Here is a 23,566-nt window from a genome sequence, read left to right as displayed (position 1 = left end):
TCTGAAAAGCGAGGTGTGCTCTGATTGGCCAGCTATCCAGTGCACTGTGATTGGCTGAATACCTCAAGCGTGTGATGGAAATGTTACGCCTCTTACTATATTGTAATGCCGTGTCCCGGAGCGACAAGACAAAACCAATAAACCCATTACAAACGAGGCATTTGTTGCATCCAGTGGGGACATAATTACTGATTATAATGACTTATACTGTCTTTTTATGCGTTGCATTGCATATCGCGCCACGTAAACATAAAACCATGTCTGCATTTGTGATCGGAGAAACGACAAACAACAAGCGCTACTCTACACTGCTTAAAACTCGCGTTTGAATTGTCAGTGGCAAATTCTTTAAATATAAAAAACGTACTTACAGGCTGTGAGTCAGAAGTGCCAGACTGTCCTTGCAAAGGTGGAACTGCCCCACTTTATAGAAACAGCTTTTGTGCACAGACGCATTGTAGTCTACTCTTCCAGGATCACAGTCCTCCATAAAACAGTCCTCCATTAAATGCGCTGCACACATCTGAATATTTGGGAATAGTGTTGTAAATACAACTTAACCACTGATTTCTAGTCGTATCCTCTTTTGGAAGGCCAAACAAAGTAGTTTCGCTTTCACAATGAAACACACAGCATCACACACGGCGGGCTAGAGTGAACGGCAGCCGGCGGGCTTGAGTGAGGAAACGGCCAGCGGGCTTGAGAACGGCGCGACCGGCGGATTCGACAAAGGAATTATCATTCTTTCTAAATGTGATGTATATAACTGTGACTACAAATAAACAGAAACAGACTCGACTGAATAAGTAGGTAGGCTATGTTCATACCACTTTATTTCTGTGTGACTAATTTTCAATCCTGATAAATTAATTCATTATGATCAATGTATCACTTATTATTGAAAAACATTGATGCTTTTGGATTTAAATCTTTAACAAAGCATGCAAACAAACGTTTTATCATGTTCGTTTTGTGATCACGCTAGTTCCAGTGACTTATTTCTTATTAGTTTTCTGATAACTTATCTTTGTTGGTGAAATGATGGGGTTGCGTGACGTTGTTCCTGAGAGGCATGTAAAGGGCGGGTTTTAGTGAAGAGCAGCGGAGCTTCTGGCCCGACGGTGTAAACACAGCGTGATTTTGGCCTCAGTGCTACAGGTTCGAGGCTATTAGCCCCTCCCGGCCCGTTTAAAGCACTGGCTCGCACTGGCCCGACAGTGGAAAAGCGGCTAATGATGACAATACCTTCATTTTCCCCCTTTTAAGCCACTGAACTGATACATGTGTCAGCATTAGCAGAATGACTGTCTGACCTCCTCCCTCTGCAGAAGGCCGTCCTGGTTGAGGTCGAGCAGGCTGAAGAGCTCGTCTTGAGTGAGCGTCTCCTCCTGGCTGTCGGGGGGCGTGAGGAGCGAGCTATGGGTCAGGCCCTTCAGCTGAGCCAGCTGCATCACCACACTGCTCTCCTCCACACTCAGGAATCCTGGGATCTCTGAAACACACATCAATGCCACTGTCAGTCTGCATATTGCATTCAACCAGTAATGTCAATTATATTGATTATGCAGTGACATACATATATATATATATATATAAAATATAATCTGTTGTGTTATATATATATATAAAGATATTTTAGAAACAAAATCATAATAATTAATACATTTTTGAATATTTATAATAATAAAAAATGTATTAATGCGTTTATTCAGCAAGGATGCATCTTATAAATTGAACAAAAGTGACAGACATTTATAATGTTACAAAATATTTCTATTTCCACAATTGGTGGCTGACTAAATACTTTTTTGCCCCACTGTAACTGACCCAAAAAGTAATGAAAAAAAAGTATTAACTTTTATGACTAGTCTAAGCATTTTATGCAACTTGCCACAGAAGTTTGGGCTAAATTCATTTACTTAAATTGTTTATCATTATCTTAAAGATTTGAATTTTTTTATGACAAATGTAAGTGCCTATATGAATATATTTCAAAATGAGGCATTCTAATATAGGAAAATGTTTTATAGAAAATGAATTAAAATAACTTATTTATATACATTATTTGGAAATAAATAAATGTTTTTATAAATATTATTTGCAATGAAATATTTTTTTAAATATTATTTGCAAATAAATTAACAGTGTACATATTGTGTTATAAACACAAATATTAATAAGCAATTAAATAAACATGTATATAAACATTATTTGTAAATAATGTTTTATAATATAATTTACAAATAAATGTTTTTAGAAATATTTGCAAACAAATAAATGTTTTATAATATTATTTTTATAAATATTCATATGCAATTCAATTAATATTTTTGATAGCTATTATTAGCAAATAAATGTTTTTTAAATATTATTTGCAAACAAATTCATGATTTTCTAAATATTATTTGAAGGTAAATACATATTTTTATAAATACTACTTTCAAACAAACAAATAAATAAATACAGTTTTTCTGTGTTTTAGGTCACTGCACAATACTTCAAAATTAATTAGGAAAATAATAATAGTAAAGAATGAGTGAGTAAATGTTTGACTATACAGTACTGTATATATTAAGGCTGGTTTAATCTAGGTAATGGACACATTTTTAAATAGCTAAGGTCAGAGCAGAGGCCATTAAGCTAGCAAATATATAACCGATCCACTCTCACGTCCTGCAAAGTCCCACACTTTCCCAGATGGGCCTCAGGCAGTGGTGTATAAATACACCTATTACTGATTTACTCTGACATTACCTAACACTGACCCTCCAGCTCTCTGGACTATGATGCTGACAGCGTCTGCTCTACTGCTACTCATGCTCGGGCCTGGCATTGGTGCTGTGCCCAGCAGACTCTGGGAACACCAGGGATCCTCTCGTTGTGTGCCCATCCCAACTAACTAACTGGGCTACAACAGCATGCGGATGCCCAACTTGCTGGGACACGAATCTCCAGCTGAAGCGGTGCAGCAGAGCACTAGCTGGCTGCTGCTCCTCGCCCGAGAGTGCCACCCACACGCCCGCATCTTCCTATATACACTCACTGAATACTTTATTAGGTACACCTTGCTAGCACCGGGTTGGACCCCCTTTTGCCTTCAGAACTGCCTTAATTCTTCGTGGCATAGATTCAACAAGGTGTTGGAAACATTCATCAGAGATTTTGGTCCATATTGACATGATAGCATCACGCAGATGCTGCAGATTTGTCGGCTGCACATCCATGATGCGAATCTCCCGTTCCACCACATCCCAAAGGTGCTCTATTGGATTGAGATCTGGTGACTGTGGAGGCCATTTGAGTAAAGTGAACTCATTGTCATGTTCAAGAAACCAGTCTGAGATGATTTGAGCTTTGTGACATGGTGCATTATCCTGCTGGAAGTAGCCATCAGAAGATGGGTACACTGTAGTCATAAAGGGATGGACATGGTCAGCAACAATACTCAGGTAGGCTGTGGCGTTTAAATGATGTTCAACTGGTACTAAGGGGCATAAAGTGTACCAAGAAAATATCCCCCACACCATTACACCACCAGCCTGAACCGTTGAGACAAGGCAGGATGGATCCATGCTTTCATGTTCTTTACGCCAAATTCTGACCCTACCATCAGACCAGGCAACGTTTTTCCACTCTTCTAGTGTCCAATTTTGGTGAGCCTGTGCGAACTGTAGCCTGCGTTTCCTGTTCTTAGCTGACAGGAGCGGCACCCGGTGTGGTCTTCAGCTGCTGTAGCCCATCTGCTTCAGGGTTCAACGTGTTGTGCGTTCAGAGATGGTATTCTGCGTACCTTGGTTGTAACGAGTGGTTATTTGAGTTACTGTTGCCTTTCTATCATCTCTAACCAGTCTGCCCATTCTCCTCTGAGCTCTGACATCAACAAGGCATTTTCGTCCACACAACTGCCACTCACTGGATATTTTCTCTTTTTCTGACCATTCTCTGTAAACCCTAGAGATGGTTGTGCGTGAAAATCCCAGTAGATCAGCAGTTTTTGAAATACTCAGACCAGCCCGCCTGGCACCAACAACCATTCCACGTTCAAAGTCACTTAAGTTGCTGCCATGTGATTGGCTGATTAGCAATTTGTGATACCAAGCAATTGAACAGGTGTACCTAATAAAGTGTCCGGTGAGTGTATATTAGGGATGGGGAGATTCCCCAATTCGCTCGGTGCATCGGCATAAAAAGTTAACGATACGATGCATAGCAACAATACTCAGGTAGGCTGTGGCGTTTAAATGATGTTCAACTGGTACTAAGGGGCCCAAAGTGTACCAAGAAAATATCCCCCACACCATTACACCACCAGCCTGAACCGTTGAGACAAGGCAGGATGGATCCATGCTTTCATGTTCTTTACGCCAAATTCTGACCCTACCATCTGAATGTCGCAGCAGAAATTGAGACTCATCAGACCAGGCAACGTTTTTCCAATCTTCTGTTGTCCAATTTTGGTGAGCCTGTGCGAATTGTAGCCTCCGTTTCCTGTTCTTAGCTGACAGGAGCGGCACCCGGTGTGGTCTTCAGCTGCTGTAGCCCATCTGCTTCAGGGTTCAACGTGTTGTGCGTTCAGAGATGGTATTCTGCGTACCTTGGTTGTAACGAGTGGTTATTTGAGTTACTGTTGCCTTTCTATCATCTCTAACCAGTCTGCCCATTCTCCTCTGAGCTCTGACATCAACAAGGCATTTTCGTCCACACAACTGCCACTCACTGGATATTTTCTCTTTTTCTGACCATTCTCTGTAAACCCTAGAGATGGTTGTGCGTGAAAATCCCAGTAGATCAGCAGTTTTTGAAATACTCAGACCAGCCCGCCTGGCACCAACAACCATTCCACGTTCAAAGTCACTTAAGTTGCTGCCATGTGATTGGCTGATTAGCAATTTGTGATACCAAGCAATTGAACAGGTGTACCTAATAAAGTGTCCGGTGAGTGTATATTAGGGATGGGGAGATTCCCCAATTCGCTCGGTGCATCGGCATAAAAAGTTAACGATACGATGCATCGGTTTAAAAAGTGTGCATCGGATACAAGTTGTCATTTATATCGCTTCTAACATATTTACATCAGTAAAAAATGATTTATTTATATATATAATTACTAGTGGATGCGCTATACTTTTATTTAGAAAGTGACCAATAATCTGTGACCAATATTTTATATGTAGATTGATTTCTCCTCTCTAAACTGTTTCTCAAGCGTCACTGCTGCTGCGTGAACATAACGAATCACAACACCACGGAGACCCGAGGAAAAACTGGGATTAAAGTCCAAAACCTGACCTGAAATAAATAACCTAACAAATGCAATCAGGGATAAAGCAGTTCCATAAACGACAAATTAAGTTCACACAATCTCACTAATTTGTGCACGTTTATTTTTAAAGGGTTAGTTCACCCAAAAATGAAAATTCTGTCATTAAATACTCACACTCATGTCGTTTCAAACCCATAAGACTAATATTTTTGATGGAATCTGACAGCTGTCTGACCCTGCATAGACAGCAACGTAACTGAAATGTTCCCAAGTCCAGCGGATACTCTCCAAAATGGCGCTACAGGGTGATGCGGAGGAGACCAATTGTTGAATAAAGTGTTTTTTTTTTGTTTTCTTTTGCGCACAAAAAGTATTCTCTTAGCTTCGTATAATTGCGGATGAACCACTGATGTCACATGGATTATTTTACAGATCTCTTTGCTACGTTTCTGGACTTGGGAACATTTCAGTTGTGTTGCTGTCTATGCAGGGTCAGACAGCTTTCAGATTCCATCAAAAATATTAGTCTTATGGGTTTGGAACGACACGAGTAATTAATGACGAGTAATTCATTTTTGGGTGAACTAACCCTTTAAGCAGCTCTTAATGTCGATCATAGATCAAATCGATCCACCATCGCGAACAGCGAATATATCTGTGCTGTTTAATGCATTTGAGACGTTGTGTTTTCCTCACTGCATAACTGATATGTCACAAGTATATTTTTCATCTGTAAATGTTAGAAAGTCAAGCAAACATATCCATTATGCTCTCAGGAGTGAGCGAGGCTTACCAAGCGCTGCTGCACGCATGCGCGCTAAACAGACAGAGCGCAATCGAATAGGAGGGCAAAATATACATTTTGCTAAAATATTTGTTGGACATTAATTGTATCTTTTGTAGAATTTTAAACCTACATATAAAGTGTATTTTTATGATAGCAGTAACTGTAAGTGGACTATTGTAATAAGTAAATCAAATGTAAGCTAATACAGTCCTAATTACTAAGCTCAGATGAGTTAATGTGTGTTTCTTATAGCAGTTAAATATAGTCATTTTCTTTATTTTCATTTTTAATTTAGTTATTTTAATGCTTTAAAGAGCAATTTTAGATTGTAATGTTCTAATGTTTTGCTATCTGTTCTGCAAACTATAAAAGGTACAGCTGTAATACAACCAGAGAGAAAGGCTGCATTGCTAGAAACTGTACAAAACAAGTCAAATAATATTATGTGAGACAGTGGCAATATCATTGGATTGCTATTGGTCAGTAGAGGAGCTTAGCTTAGCCTGACAGTTACCCTGCTTTAGACCAGGTTAGTTTCCCAGCATAAGTTGCCACAGTGACTCAGCTTGATCTTGGCCTATGTTACATTTGCTTTATGGAACCAACTAACTGAAATAAGCCTGGCTTATTTGGTTAACTTGTTTTATGAAACAGGCCTCAAGGCATTAAAACTGATCATATTTTCTCCAATCGCATTGTGTTGAATCGAATCGAATCGGAATCAGATCGCACTGCATAGTAACAGGGGTGAATCGTATCGCATCGGTAGCTGCTTCATATGTATCTTTAATGTATCGTATCGTTGGCTATGCATCGAGATGCGTATCGTATCGGCCTGAGTCATAATTTAGTTATTTTAATGCTTTAAAGAGCAATTTTAGATTGTAATGTTCTAATGTTTTGCTATCTGTTCTGCAAACTATAAAAGGTACAGCTGTAATACAACCAGAGAGAAAGGCTGCATTGCTAGAAACTGTACAAAACAAGTCAAATAATATTATGTGAGACAGTGGCAATATCATTGGATTGCTATTGGTCAGTAGAGGAGCTTAGCTTAGCCTGACAGTTACCCTGCTTTAGACCAGGTTAGTTTCCCAGCATAAGTTGCCACAGTGACTCAGCTTGATCTTGGCCTATGTTACATTTGCTTTATGGAACCAACTAACTGAAATAAGCCTGGCTTATTTGGTTAACTTGTTTTATGAAACAGGCCTCAAGGCATTAAAACTGATCATATTTTCTCCATTGCATTGTATTGCATCGAATCGCATTGTGTTGAATCTAATCGAATCGAATCGGAATCAGATCGCACTGCATCGTAACAGGGGTGAATCGTATCGCATCGGTAGCTGCTTCATATGTATCTTTAATGTATCGTATCGTTGGCTATGCATCGAGATGCGTATCGTATCGGCCTGAGTCATGAGATGCACATCCCTAATATATATACTATGCATTGAAGATATTTTTTCAGTCGTGGCTTGTGCTCAGTGTTACATGGCATTTAAATCATTTAAATGATGCCATTACTATGCAAATGAGTACTAATGTTAATGTTAAGTGGAAGTGAAAATCATTTGCAATGAAATGGCAATATAGCTAGACCCAATACCCTTGCTTAAGCAAGAACATGTTTATTGCCAGTTTAGTGGATTATATTCATTTCTATTTGATTAATCATCATGCTGTGTTTCAGTCATTGTGACCCATGGATTAATTTATTTTTCTAGTTAATGTTATTGCATTGGACTAAATCTTACTGACTTTGGCATAACAACAATAAATAATATATATATATATATATCCCTCTGATGAATGAATTATTAAATCACAAATAAAGTTTGTTTTTACTTTTAAACAAGTGAAAAATCATTGCCAACATTTTTTGTCATATATATATATATATATATATATATATATATATATATATAATGTTTTGGGGATTTTTCCCACATCACACTTGTGTTTCCGGGCAAAAATCCTACCATACTACAAAAAAAACTCTATTATATAATATCTCTATTATGCTTTATCATCTTCAAATCTTGGACTCAATTTTCTTTGAATTTCAATTCAACTTGTTTTCTTTCAATCACTACAGGTTTTATATACATTTTTTGGAACTGGCTGATCATAGGCCTCATTGATCAGAGCTTATGCACCCCAGTTTTTAACCGAATATTGCCAGAGAAAGCCACAAATAATGCTTTCCCCCCCATATTTTTCACTCAAACAGGCAAAAAGATTGAATCCAAGAACTGGTGATAATAGAGCATAACGAGAGATTTACATACATTACTATTTTTAAAAGGTCATTTTGACCGGAAACAACAAATTAGATAAAGCATTTTCAGCAGAGTACAAGGGTTAAATCAGTTCAATTTGATTAAAAAATATAAAATATATGTATTTAAAACATGTTGTCAACTGGCAAAACTATTTTTTATTTATATATTTATAGTTTTCTTTTTATTTATTTTTTTTTTTTTTTGCTATTTTATAATGTCTTTCTGCAATTGGCCACCAGTAAATATATTTATCAGGCTTTGGGCTAAGAAACCTCACATCTTTTTGCTACTTTTCTGCATCAAATCATCACAAAGCTCTTAACAGTCTCTCATCACTTTGCCTCTGTCTTTTCAGGATCATTTCACCATGCAGGAGTCTGTGTGCGTCGGTCCAGGACAGCTGCGCTCCCATCATGAACTGCTACAGTTACCCCTGGCCTAGAATACTACAATGCGACCAGTTTCCCAAAGATCACCTAATGTGCATTTCCTCAGTTGTGCACATGCAAAACGGCACCAGCAATAACGGCCGAGGTAAACGGAGATCTTTCTTTTTTTTTTTTTTTTTTACACACACAGTTTTGCAGAGAAATGTAGATGGAAACAATGCTGGGTTTTCTCTGTCAAACTGATATTTGTGGTTGGTTTCAGTGGTGCCGCGTGCGAGCTGCACAGACTGTGAGCTGGAGGAGGCCACGTCATCCAAAGACCTGCTCGACCTCTTCTGTAAAAGTGACTTTGGTAAGAAATGCTAGTTTTCACTTATACACAACAACCTAAAACTGTTAATGCTGGAACTCATTGCTCATGTCTTTCTCTCTCTCTCTCTGCTAGTGGTTAAAGTGCATCTATCCAAGCTGAACTCCAGAAGTTCTGTCCTGACGATGTTCTCCCTGGGCTCTCGGCTGGAGGTCCTAAAACACGGCCCGCTGCTGGGAGAGGAAATGAGTCGTCGTCTGACACTGTGGCGGGACGCCACCTGCGTGGGCAACCTGACCCGCAACCATCCCGACAGGGGAGACTTCCTGCTGACAGGCACTGTGTTGGGCAAGAGACTGCTGGTCACGAAAGCGTTAAGCTGGGGGAAACGCCAGCGGCACCTCAGCCAAGCAGCGCGCAAGTGGAAAAGCCATCGGTGCAGAGGGTAGAGTTTCAGAAAACATACCTCAGAGTGCTAATAATGTTGTAAATAATAGAAGATCCTTGACCTATATTTTTAAATCTTAAGATATTAAACTTTTTCAAAAGCTTTTCTGAAACTAGAGTCCACATGTCCATTTTCTGTCACAAATGTTGAGGTCACTTTGAGGTCTGTAATAATGTCGAAACCAAAACTTACAGTTAATATATAAAAATGAATCTCTACAGCTGAAATTGGAAACTCACCAAACAGCAGAGGTTTCAAGCTGAGGGTGCGCATGTTATGTGTCCGGTCGGGAACCAGAGAAACTCTCTGCACGTGTCCAACCTGAGCAGAAAAGATATAACATGGAAGTAACATTAATAACATGGGAGTCTCATTAACTACACACACAGAAACAGAGCAGCATTACTCTATGAAAAGAGTGCCCCTCAAGTGAGGGAAAAATGACTTGGATAGCTAACATCAACTTTAATGTTTGTCATTCAAGGCATTTTTGATTATTTAAATTCCAAATCGCAATAAATAGCCTTTCTCTCTCTTTACAACTTTTTTAATTATTTGTGTTGTAATCGTTAACTAAAATACAACTTTTAATATTCAAATAGTTTAATTAATTGAAATAAAGCTGAAATTATATCAAATGGAAATATTAAATACCTACAAAAAAAAAAACTTACAAATTTGAAATACTGCCTTAGCAACTAACTGACATAAAATAGCCTTGGCTTTTGTTGTAGTACAAAAATTTCTAAAACGAAATCTGAAATGAAAAAAGTTCAAGTTAAAGCTACACTGACTGAAATTTTTAAAAATAACAATAAAAGTGACAACAGCACTTAATAAAATGACTAAAACTGAAATGAAAAACACCTTTGAAGAATTTTTAACAAAGTTAAACCAACTATAGTTTTAGAGTTTGCAGCAAAAATAAAACATAAAAACCTGATATAATTTACATTTTCTCGCTATGAAAATAGCCAGAAGCTGAAAATATAAAAAAAATAAAAGCTAATTCAAAATATTAATAAATGGTAAAATAGCAATGCCCCCAGTGTATAATAAAGATGTCATATATGTCTGAAATGCTTAAAATTGCAAAAATGTAGAAATGTAATGTTTCATGTATTACCGTTTTGAATAAATTTGATTTTCTACATTTAAAATGAAATGAGGGTGGGGGTGGTGACGGGGGATGCATTATTAAAGGGGTCCTATTACGCTCTTTTACAAAGTCTTGATTTTGTTTTGGGGGTGTACTAGAACAGGCTCTCATACTAGATTGTTCGAAAAACACATTATTTTTCACATATTTTACATTATTACAACACCTCTCTCCCCAGTCTAGCATGAAAGGCTTGAATAGTTCCTGTATCAGTGATAACACTCGTTGCCTTCTCTAGTGCAGCACAACCAGGTCTCGTCCCATCCATCGATATTTGTGATATCACAAATCCCGCAAAATATGCGTTGTAGTCCAAACGAGTCGTTCGTTGTAGTTTTTGAAAAGTTTCTGAAAAGTTTTTGAAAAATTTCTGTTAAATAAAATATCTCCTTTTGAAATGGACTTTGAGCTTTGTAACTTTGCAGATCTTTTTTATGCTCAAACAGCAACATTACAGACTAACTAAAGTTGAAAAAGTGAAAAAGCATAATAGCACCCCTTTAATTATTTTAAACATGCACAATCTTTAAATCCATGTTTTCTATTAGTATTACAACTGCTAGTGCGGTAGGTTGGAACAACAGCATTTTTTGTACTTGAGATTAATTTACACATTACACATAATTCATAAGAGATAAATAGGAAATTAAGTTAAATATTAAAAAATTAGACCGTCCAAAAAACACTTACAGATGTTGAAACAAAATGTGTTTCAACACTCCCTGACTTCTCATATTTTAAAATGCAAAGGCAAATTAGAATAGGACAGAAACATAAATGACATATCGGTGCGTTTACCCGGATGCCCTCCAGGCGCGGCAGCTGGAAGGAGAGCTCAGGGCTCAGGCTTGCGGAGGATGGGGTCCGGTGCTCAGCAGGCATGGGTCGAGGGGCACCAGCACTGTTCTCCAGGGGTACATCCTGCTCCCCAGACCCCGTGTTATAGTGCACATAAAGCAGCAAAGCTATGATGTTTATTATATAGATGTGGAAGAAGGCCATGACCACCACGAAGTACGCCCTGGAGCAGACGCTGCTCTTCTGGATGTGGAGTCGCTCGCGGCCGCCTGGGTGCCGCGGTGGAGGGGGGAAATAACGTGCCTCCCCCTCGAGCTCATGCAGGCGGTCCTCATACTCACCCATCTCCTAAATCACTGCTCGTCCGCGCATGGCCCTTCTCTAAGCTCTCATTTCAGCCGAGGTTTATCCAGCAGAGGTTACCTGGTTTGACAGCTGCTCACGGACATAACAGCCACGAGATGCAGACACCGGCCAGGCGCTCATAACACATGTCCAGCGTGTGTGCGGATTAGGATCTGCGCAGGAGTGTCTTCAGGCTGAACCGGAGGAGGAGGAGAGGAGAGGTTTAGGACGATGTCAGCTGCCTCACGGCGGGAGATCAAACCTGACAAGTCATACACACACCAGACTAATAATACCAATAAAGGCGGGGAAACGCACGAATCCTCTGTAAACGGAGGAGGAGAATAAGACCAGCGTTTTTAAGTGATGCTAGTATTCGCAGAAAGTTTTTTTTGTTTGTTTGTTTTTTTTATTAAATAATAGAATGGAATAGAACAGAATAGAATAGTTAAGTGCTAGTATTAGTTGGTAAGGTGCTGGCGAAAAAGATGTGTCTTTAGATGTTTTTTTGAAAATGGCTAAAGACTCGAGTTGAGATCGGGAGGTCATTCCACCAGCCGGGCACAGTCCAGGAAAAGGTCCGTGAGAGTGATTTTGTGCCTCTTTGGGATGGCACCACAAGGTGCCGTTAACTTGCAGAATGCAAGCTTCTGGAGGGCGCATAAGTTTGAACTAGCGAGTTTAGGTATATTGGTGCAGTGCCAGTGGTGGGCTTGTAGGCAAGCATCAGAACCTTGAATTTGATGCGAGCGGCTACTGGTAGCCAGTGTAACCTGATGAGGAGAGGAGTAACGTGAGCTTCTTTTGGCTCATTGAAGACCACTCTCGCTGCTGCATTCTGGATCAGTTGCAGAACCTTGATAGTGCATGCGGGAAGGCCTGCCAAGAGAGCATTACAATAGTCCAGTCTGGAGAGAACAAGAGCTTGGACAAGAAGTTGTGTGGCTTGCTCTGACAGGAAGGGTCTAATCTTCCTAATGTTGTATAAGGCAAATCTGCAGGACCGGGCCGTTGTAGCAATGTGGTCGGTGAAGCTTAACTGATCATCGATCACAACTCCTAGGTTTCTGACTGTCCTGGAAGGAGTTATGGTTGACAAACCCAGCAGTATAGAGCAGCTGTGATGAAACGATGGGTTTGCTGGAACCAAGAGCAGTTCTGTCTTAGTAAGGTTGAGTTGAAGGTGATGGTCCTTCATCCAGCTAGAAATATCTCTCAGACAGGCTGCAATGCGAGCAGCTACCGTCGGATAATCTGGTTGGAATGAAAAGTAGATTTGAGTGTCATTAGCATAGTAGTGATAAGAAAAGCCATGCTTCTGAATGACAGATCCTAATGACGACATGTAGCGAGTACTTCTGTACTTTTACTTAAGTAAAAATCTGTCTTTACAACTTTTACTTGTAATGGAATAATATTTGACCAGCAGTATCTGTACTTTCACTCAAGTAATGGAGTTGTGTACTTTGTCCGCCTCTGGCAATCATGTCAACGATATTGCTGAAAATGAAGTGTCCCCAACTAAACAAGCCAGAGGCGACAGCGGCAAGGAACCAAAACTCCATCGGTGACAGAATGGAGAAAAAACCTTGGGAGAAACCAGGCTCAGAGGGGAGTGGGGATAGGATCAAGTGGACAAGTAGTAGGATGATTGGAAAGGATAAGTTTGGAAACGTCCGAGAGTGGAGAGGAGGAGGAGAGAGAGTGTGTATTTGTCATTATGAAGTTATCATCAGTTTGTGGTGTGGGGAATTGGTCACTGATGGTTCTTGTTTTATTTGTGAAGAAAATTGCAAAGTCATCAGCTGTAAGAGTTGATGGAGGAGGGGGGGAGGAGGACAGAGAAGAGAAGAGAAAGTTTTGAAAAGTGTGCGAGGGTCAGAGCAGTTGTTAATTTTGTTGAAGTAGTATGACGTTTTAGCAGTGGAGACATTTGCAGAGAAGGAAGAGAGGAGTGACTGATACACACTCAGGTCGGTAGAGTTTTTTGATTTGTGCAAATTCCTTTCTGCAGCCCTGAGTTTAGAGCGATGTTCACGGAGAACATCGGACAGCCAGGGGGCAGAGGAGGTAGTGCGTGCTGGTCTGGATGAAAGTGGGCAAAAGTTGCCTAAGCAAGATGTTAGAGTGGAGCAAAGTGTGTCAGTAGCACTGTTTGTGTTCAGTGCTGAAAACTGAGAGGGTGAAGGAAGTGAGGATGAAACCAAAGAGGATAGGCGAGAGGAAGAGAGTGAGCGTAGGTTAAGTTGAAAGGTGACCTGCGGAGGAGTGTGTGCTGTGTCAGGAATTGGGACTCGGATTAACATCAAGTCATGTGATCATATTATCTTGATAAAAAAAAACAAAAAAAAACACGTGCCCTGATGGAATTTAACATCAGTTACCAATTAATTAATGTGGTCCCATGGGCATGGGCAGTATGAAGATTGCATTTATTGTGAGGATGGAATTTAGTTCATTTCTTCATTAAAATTCCTCAAGTGTTTGATAGAGTTCAGCCATGAGGCTCTCAGTGCATGGTGGGGAATTTGAGGAAAGGAGGTAGTAGTTGAAGTGGTGTGTCAGAGATGTTCATGCCACCTGCTCTTTACAGACTCATTTGTTGAGAGGATTGAGTATTGTTAGCCTCGCCTACTATTGGTATTTGTGGGGAACCTGTTTTGACACCTAATATTACCTAATAGTGGTCGGCTCTTAATTAAAATATTTATATTGCGTAACGATTTTTAAAGAAGTCTCTTAAGCTCACCAAAAGCCGTTTCGAAGACATTTATTAGATGTAAAAATTTTTTTATTTTGCAATACAGCAAGGTGAAATATCTACCACATAGGTTTCTGATAACTTAATAAAGAAATATACAAAAATATCAATCTATAGTATATACAATTTGGGAGTCGGTAAGTTTTGAAAGGAGTCTCAGGGATCTTATTTATGCACAATCAGCTTGTAACACTCCAAAGAGAAAGGAAAACTTGAAATCGCATCTTATGACCCCTTTAACAATTATCTTGAAATGCCAGTCGTCGTCTTAGCCAGATTTGTGTTTTCTTTACCCTAAACCTGAAAATATGCCTCAAACAAACTCTAGACAAGTACATGAATCCAAATGCTTCTAACTATGCAAGTGTGATTTTGTGCACTATTGTTGCAAAATGTGCTGGTAATGAAATTCAAGTACACACTGCATTCTCAGTGCTGCCAGCAGAGGCGCTATAGTGAGAATTACTGTAAATCGTGTCTTCAATGGCCTGTTTTCTAAAGAGAATCTTGTTGAGCAAGTAACACATCTGTGTATGCATAGTTTTCTGGTTTTAAAATTAAATGGTGAACCAAGCAGTAGTTTGTGGCATCATAAGTTGTTTGGCAGTGTATCTCATTAACCATTAGTTTTTCATAAAACCTGCTTTATATAATAATCATCAGCTTATCGTTTCGGCCAGAATTGTAATATCAGTGCATCTGTACTTGGATTGTTGTCTGATCAAACTTGATATACTTGTATTTTGTTTCTCACGTGAATTTTGTCTGCAGCTCAACTGGCTTAGTGTTGACTTCAATAACTGGAAAGACTGGGAGGATGATTCAGATGAAGATTTGTCCAACTATGATCGCTTTTCAGATGTTAGTACTTTTTAGTTAAAAAAATAGCTATAATTCACCTCCTGGCAGTATTGCCTGTTATTATGGGAACTGTGTGAAGAATAAGTCTGTAATTAATGTGGTCTACTGACTTTGTTTGTTGGTTTTAGATGATGGGCAACATGGGAGGAGAGGATGATTTACCTGACCTAGACGGAGCAGATGATGTAAGATTTAATAGTTTCTTCATATGTGTAATAAAGTTTAGTTTAATGGGAGAGTTAATCCAAATCGTTTACTCGGCCTCATGTCATTCCAACCCAACATGTTTTTTTGCGTTTTTTTTCATACAATAAAAGTCAATTGAGCCAGTGTTTTTGTTTTGGACTCCATTGATTTTCATATTATGGAGTCATTTTGAAAAATGAATTTGTCCATACTATGAAAGTCTGTGGGGTCAAAAACAACATTGTATGGATGAAACCATTGTTTTTATCTGGGTTTTTTTTTTTTTTTCACTGAAAAAAAAAAAATTACAGGTTCGGAATGACATGAGGGTGTGAAATTACACAATTTTCACTTTTGGCTGGACTATCAATAAGGGTACGTTTACACGACAACGGAAAAAAGTTTTCCCCTTGCGTATTAAAAAAGTTTCACGTATACACGACAAAGTTTTCAAAACGATTCGCGTTTACACATTGTAACGGCCAAAAACGCTGTATTACGTATGCCAGGCCAGTAGTTGGCGCTGTCTCCTTGTTAGTAAACAGGACCTGTAGGGAAGTGACGATTATATGATGTATATGATGCGTCTCCGCTGTTGTTGGTTGTAATATTGGTGAAGTAAATCCACACTTTGCTGAAGAAGCGCTAGCAAACTCTTAAACCGCAACAACAGTACCATATACTCCGCCATTGTTGTGTATGTTTGTTCGCGCTTGCCTTTAAAATCGATACGTACTGCGCATGTCTACATACCTAACACGTACTACGCACGCGCATGACGTCACCGTTTTCAAAGATTTCCGTTTTTCACACGGAAACGATAACGGTGTCGTTTTCAAAAACTTGCACTTTGAAGCCGTTGTCGTGTAAACGAACAGTCAAAACACATAAAAAGTTTCCAGTTTTTGGCTGAAAACATTGTCGTGTAAACGGCCCCTAAGTTTCAGATTAAACTAATGATGTGCAAAACCACTTCTTTTTAATGGACTAATTGGGGTTGTCTGAAATATTAGTCAACTAGTCACCTTCAAGGAATCCCAGTTTAATTAGGTTCACTTAGAGTAGGTCATGTCCAATCAGATGCATTTCTTAAGAGGGTTTTTGATCAACAGAATGGAATAGAACACTGAGGTCTCAACACGCTTTTGACAGGTGATGTTTTAACTTGACAGTACCTGAAAGGGGATGAATTTAGAGAAGTATTTACTGTGCTGCTGACAGTAACATGTTGACAGCAGGCTAAAATAGTTGCATCTCTAAATTGATCCTCTTCAACGCACAGTAAACCAAAACAAAAAGTGTCTAGATAAATGACTCATTATCACTAATCGACTATAGTGACACATTCTTGCCTTAAAACATGTAACGTCATCTTCCTGCTATGAATGACTTAGTTGATTTTCTTTTTTCAGGAATCAGCTGATAGTGATGATGAAAGTAAGTTTTTCCTCTTTTTCTAGCTTGTGTGTTCAGAGCGGTTACTGTTTTAAATGGACGGTTCTCTCATAATTTTTGTCCATCCGTTGAAGTCATGTAATCAATTGTCTATGTAATCAAGCCGAAAAGTACATACAGACAATAAACAATCCATATGAATCAAGGGGTTTAAAGTCTTCTAAAAAACACTATCAGTTTATATGATGAATATTTAATTTATTCATATATGAACACTGATCATCAAACATACAAAGAGCACTTTAAGGTGCCCCTATTATGCCATTTTTAAGGTTTCTAATATTGTTTTGGGAGTCTCCTACAATAGTTTTAAATGCATGCCAGGTCAAACGTCACTTTTGTTTTCTCAAAATATGCATTTAGTTTCACCTAATTTCCCGACGATCCTTAAACGATTCGTTCGAAGCAGTTCTAATGGTGCTTTTCCACTGCATGGTACAGCTCGGCTCAGTTTGCGATTCCATTATAGTTGCGCCGCTTCTACTGCCGTGCTGAGTGACCTCCTGAAAAACGTTTTCATTCCACGTCGTCCCATCAAGCTCTCGCTGCGTCCGCTCCTCGGCAATCAACGAGAGGAATGTCTGTACTTCCTCAACAGATCATGAAACAGCCATTATTTAGTTTTTTAAAAAGGTGCACTCGTTCGAAACTGTTGCATTCGTTCAAAAAAAATTGCGTTCGATCCTTGCTGGCTGTGCTGATTTAATATAGCGGGTCTCGTGTCGCAAGTTCAATGACGCAGGTAGTGGCGATTCTCTCCGGCCAATCAGTGATCAGCTGACACGTCACATTTGGGTAAAGGTACGGCTCGCGTGGAACCTCAGCCGAGGTGGTACTGAAAAAAGTACCAGGTACTGTGCACAGTGGAAACCCCCCCCAAAAGTGAGCCGTGCCGTACCATGCAGTGGAAAAGCGCCATAAGATTCAGTCTCTCTAAACCCCTCCTTTCCGTGAGCCTACTCTGCTCTGATTGGTCAGATGGTCCAGTCTGTTGTGATTGGTTTACCAAGTATCGGAAACAATACACCCATTGCCATAGTTCTGTATTGAACGCTCGATAGTAAATATAAACATCTATTATTTATCATACTTATAGGTTGTGATTCAGTGCAGTCACCTGGTCCAAATAAACTGGGTACTGAGCCATCTTTCAAGAGCAAGCGTTTTGTGAATCCCACATTAAACTCCCAGAGATTAGAGAAGCCGTCAGTAAAATGACGGGAAAAAAGATTGTTGCTGTACTACTGTGGGTACAGTGGAAAAATGAATTTTAACCACTGATTCTTTGCAGCCTCATCTTTCAGATCATCTTTCTAATTTACTTTCACAGTGTAGGACACGGCATCTTCTCGACATGACATGAACAAGCTACAGTGTTTAATGGCGGGTCTAGTTGTTCACGGCCAGCCAACGGAGAACATAGGCGGGCATTGTGCAAAGGTGTTACCCAGTGACGTGTAGCCATCACGAAAGTGGCATTCGAATTACTGACGACTCGTTTAGGCTGTTCAGAGTCGATTCCCTCATTTGGGAGACAATAACTTTATTTATCGTGCACTTTCAGCTTTACAACTTTGCAGATTGTTTACGTTCACATTAGAGAAAAGATTATATCGTTTAGCCGATATTACCGGCCGATATGAGCCTGTCACCGATATATCAGTATCTGCGGATTTTTTTTTTTACAGAACATATAACGCAGATAAAATGCTTGAAATGGTGTAATTACTTAGTTTGTCCAGCAGAGGACAAACCATTGTTTGCTACTGGCGACCTGGATGAAACGCTTTAAAGCTTAAGTCTATGGAAAACCATTGAAACTTTGAATGGCCATATCTCCGTAACGACGAGGTGAACCCGCACCAAATTCGGGGGATCCGTTCAGCTCGAGGAACCCTCTCGAACGCGAATTGAGTGTATGTCTCGAGGCCCTCTTTCGAATGAGACCACCCCCGCATCGATAGCCCCCGGGGTTCGGGAGTTACGGGCGGTTCAATTTGCGGTCCGGCGCTGACTGATCTAGCGATCGGGCTACCGACACGCGGAGGGTGGCGTTCGAGAGGGCTCCTCGAACAGAAGGGACCCCCTGAATTTGGTGGAGATTCGCCGGCGCGTTCACAAGATAGTGACACCAGTCAACACTTTCCCTTCAGTAATGAGGTCTCTTGTTCAGGCAGCATTCACGCGTTGTCTTAATCGACCGTAAGTGCCCTGCGAAGTGGACTTCACATGAAATTCCGCCATGATTCCAGATCCAAGGGAACGCACACGTTACATTCAAAGGGCATTAAAGTGCACGAGACGTGAATTTATATTTATTTACAGAGGTATATTATGTCACACTTCATACTTCTCTAGTAAGTTTCGTCTGTGTGTGAAGACAGTAGTGCAAATCCGTGAATGAATGTTCCGAAGTGAAATAAACTTCAACGGAATAAAGTTTAATGGAATTGAATTGAATTAAAGTTGGATAAACTTTAACTTTACTGTTCAGTGCACTGATGTTATACTCATTTTAGATAATAAAGTTTGTTAAATGCCCTGCCTCCATTACATATCTTTGTCACGTCATTATAAGTGTTTGATCACCACATTTGAGTGATCATTGCAAAAAATGTTTGTGTATATATATTATGTTTATGTATATACTGTATTCTATATATAGTACCAGTCAAATGTTTGGACACACGAATGGGAAATCTGTACTATAATATACACAAAGAATATTGGCCGATATATCGATATCTGCCTTTTTTACTCCCAAATATCGGTATCTGTATCGGCCCCCCAAAAAAACAATATCGGTCGGGCTCTAGTTCACATCTACAGCTACATTACACACTGCAATGAAAGGCAATATTTGAAATGGCATAATAGGGACACTTTAAATAAGGTAAACAGAAACTCAACTGTGCTGGCTTGATGCTCGAGAACAAACCTCACTGGTTCTTGCATGTCAAATAAGCATGTTTAAGCTTCATGCCAATTACTTTTACAATGTCATTATGTACTTTTTGAAGCTTGAAAATATTGTTTACCTAGACTTTCAATGAATGGACAAAAAAAATTAAGGTCTTATTCTCATTTGTGTTTTGAAGACGAACAAAAGTCTTATGGTTTTGAAAGGCCGTGAGGTTGAGTAAATGATGACAGAACTGTCCCTTTAAGTGTTTGTATTAACTTGACTCATTATGCTGAAGGATATTGAAAATGATTTACTGTCCTTCTTGATATTCCAAACTTGTATGACTTTTTGTATGAAGAAACCTATACAAACTTAAACAACACGAGAGAGTAAATTATGACCGATTTTTATACTTTTAACATGTTTGTGTTTTTCTCCAGAAATGCCAGATCTGGAATAAGCGACTGGCATGTTGTGGACAGACAGAGGAGGAGAGGGGGGTGACAATGAAAAGAGGAAGCCGTCACCTAAATGCTACATGATCTGAAAGAGAGCAAAGCCGAATTCAGTGAGACCGTTGAGTTCTTGAGCATCACCTCTGTTTACTCAGTGGCTGCACTCCAGAAGATCATCGTAAACCTCTGTTGAGAGTTCATATGCATATTGTTGTACAGAGCTTCGTTGTCCCTCTCCTTATGAGCAGTCCTGGCTTTTTTTTTGTTTTGTTTTAATCTGTACTAAAAACATGTATACTTAAACTGTTTGGAAAAACTGCACTGTATTCGTATTTTTTCAACCGAAAAGCAATAGATGTGATGGAAACTTTCTTTTTTTTATTGTAAGGCATTGAAATTAAAATGAAAAGTGAAACTTTGAAGAGTTGGAGAGGCTTGGTGTCTTGCAAAATCTGTGTAGCTTACAATCGTGTGATTTACAGCGTACGAATGATTATGGATTTTGGAAACTATAAGAAACTGTTATTAGACACAAGACTCGCCTCCCTAATATACTTCTCTTCATATGTCTCTTGGGGTGGTACCAGGTTTGTTGGTTGTTGATATTTTCTGACTCCAAAATTTCTTCAAAGTCTTAGATTAGCACTGTATTTCGTATTGGACTGTTAATGTCGTTCATATTATGACTGCAGTATGATATGTGATGCCTTTAAATGTAAAAGATGGGAAAACAGAAAGGTATTGTATGTTTCCAATTGAGTGTAAAACAAAAAAGACCATATAAGTTTGCACTAACAAAATTAGGTGTCAAACAGGGCTACATTTTGTGCACATTGCAGGTTGACTCTTATCAATGTTTCCAAAAGAAAAACAAATCAATTTTGTCTACATATTTCTAATAAACTGCTCAAAGCTTACCTTTTCATTTTCTCTGCTGAACAGTTAAACTGACAACGTTTCTTTACCATATTTTCATTCCAAACTCGAGGAACACAAACGATATTTAGAAAATGTAGTCTTTTCTCCATACAATCAAACTCAATGGGGTCCAATGTTGATTGGCAAAATATATGTTGCAGTCCAATGGAGAAAAAAGTAAGTTATACGGGTTTGAAATGATGTGAGGGTGATGGATGGTGACAGAAGTTTCATTGAGCGTAAACTGTCCAAGATGTAGATGAGTTTGTTTCTTCATGGGAACAGATTCAGAGAAATGTAGCATTGTATCACTTGCTCCCCAGTGGCTCCTCTGCAGTGAATGGGTGCCGTCAGAACAGCTGATAAAAACATCACAATAATCCACAACACAACTCCAGTTCATCAAAGATGGTTGGCTTGTTACAAACTCAGCTTTTCCCTGAACTGGAGCCTTGAGGGTTATTGTGATGTTTTTATCAGCTGTTTGGACTCATTCTGACGGCACCCATTCACTGCAGAGGATCCACTGGTGAGCAAGTGATACAATGCTACATTTCTCTGAATCTGCTCCAAAGAAGAAACAAGCTCATCTACATCTGGGAAGGCCTGAGGGCGAGGACATTTTCAGCACACTTTCATTTTTGGGTGAACTATTCCTTTAACAGATACAACTTTAGATCTGAGTAACGTATTATTGAAAATAACATTCACTAAGATTAATAAATGCTTAAGGAGTATTTTCATTGTAGCACTGTCCAAGTTATGTTTACTAATGCAACCTTATTGTAAAGACTCCTCTCTCAGGCAACCTGGCTTCAGTAACTTGTTCAAGGGCGTAATGGTGATGGGATATGTGAGCAAGTCATATTGCATGGGGTAAAATTGTTGTTTTTACCTGCCAACTCCGAGTACTTAAAGCAGCACTATGTAACTTTTGTCGCTCTAGCGGTTAATAAACAGAACTGCACACATCCCGCGGAACAACATTCCAACCGGATCTACTTCTCTAAGTTTACGTCTATGGCGAGTCACGCAGGTATGTGTTCCTCCGCAGCGGTGACGACCCGTCCAGCCTACAATAGTCCAAATATAAGTACTTATTATAAGTGCACCGGAGTGATTCGGAATAAGACAAACACGCGGGTTGGAAGATTAATTCATGATGTACTCGCTCATTATATAAATTTAGCAAATTTTGAACACAGAAAAAGTTACATAGTGCTGCTTTAATAAGCATCCACAGCTCGCAACATTTCGCCGCGAGGTCAAGAAGGAGGTGCTTTAATGCGGACACCCCTCTCTTCACACAGCCCTCAGCAGGGTGAAGCCTATGTATAATGTTCTGCCAAGTTAATTAAATATAAAAGCGGTCGCCTATTTAAAACAGGAGTATTCTGGGTAAATGCAGTCGTTTGTATATTTTGTATATTGGATGAATGGCATGGCCTCTACTTGTCAGTAGCGGACCATCGCTTCCTACAGCCGCACGGTGGCAGCGCAGCCACTCAACAGCCTCGCGCTGGGTCCTAAAGCCTGCCCTCTCAGCGCGCCACTCGTCCTCCGCACTAATGCAGCAGCAACACATTTGGGTATTGAAAAAATTGGTATGTTTTTATAGAAATCGATCATGAGTATTTGTTTGTACTTTCATGTAACTAAAGGAGTTTGTTTATTGCAACCGGTCCTGCTCTTTCACTCACCAGACCACACACTCTAAAAAATGCTGGGTTAAATATAACCCAGTGCTGGGTAAAATAGGGACAAACCCAGCAATTGGGCTGTTTTGACCCAGCGGCTGGGTTAAATGTTTAACCCAACCTTCAGGGTAGTAACCCAACCGCTGGGACAAAACAACCCAATTGCTGGGCTTGTCCCTATTTTACCCAGCACTGGGTTATATTTAACCCAGCATTTTTAGAGTGCATATTTAGGCTACATGATGGAGCAAATATTTGCAGACAAATGCGTTTCCCTTTTATGTTTTTGGTCTTCTGTATGAGTGTTTATTGTTTGTTTGTTTTTTAGATGCCCTGTCCCAAATGAAACCTAAAATGTTAAATCAGACACCCTACACTCTTGTGGAGTCATATGCGATGATGCCCATCAGAATGTTGAGACATGGGGACAGAATTTGACTGGGCCCCTGTGTATTTGCCAGTCAGAGGAAATATGTTATTATGTAAATTTACTAGCAATTTCTGATTGAAAATTCTTTCTACACCATTTGTTTTTCAGTGT

The 23,566-nt window shown here is 39.5% G+C and overlaps 1 long non-coding RNA gene and 2 pseudogenes across 1 annotated transcript; 2 read left to right on the top strand and 1 right to left on the bottom strand.

Annotated features, from left to right (window-relative positions):
* Positions 1-12,144, bottom strand: part of LOC107565998 (transmembrane prolyl 4-hydroxylase-like) — a 19,731-nt pseudogene extending 7,587 nt beyond the window's left edge.
* LOC107565999 (secreted frizzled-related protein 5-like) lies at positions 2,784-9,644 on the top strand (annotated as a pseudogene).
* Positions 12,145-15,302: 3,158 nt separating the features above from the next.
* On the top strand, positions 15,303-20,731 carry LOC107565997 (uncharacterized). The gene is made up of 4 exons (XR_001606452.1): positions 15,303-15,409; positions 15,538-15,594; positions 17,008-17,032; positions 20,396-20,731. It is a non-coding gene; the product is annotated as an uncharacterized lncRNA (long non-coding RNA).
* The last annotated feature ends 2,835 nt before the right edge of the window (positions 20,732-23,566 follow it).

The sequence above is a fragment of the Sinocyclocheilus grahami genome, unplaced genomic scaffold (genome assembly GCF_001515645.1).
Source record: "Sinocyclocheilus grahami isolate Dianchi unplaced genomic scaffold, SAMN03320097.WGS_v1.1 scaffold1039.1, whole genome shotgun sequence".
NCBI lineage: Eukaryota > Metazoa > Chordata > Actinopteri > Cypriniformes > Cyprinidae > Sinocyclocheilus > Sinocyclocheilus grahami.
The sequence above is the reverse complement of the archived record's forward strand: the minus strand, read 5'-3'. Positions and strand labels throughout refer to the sequence as shown.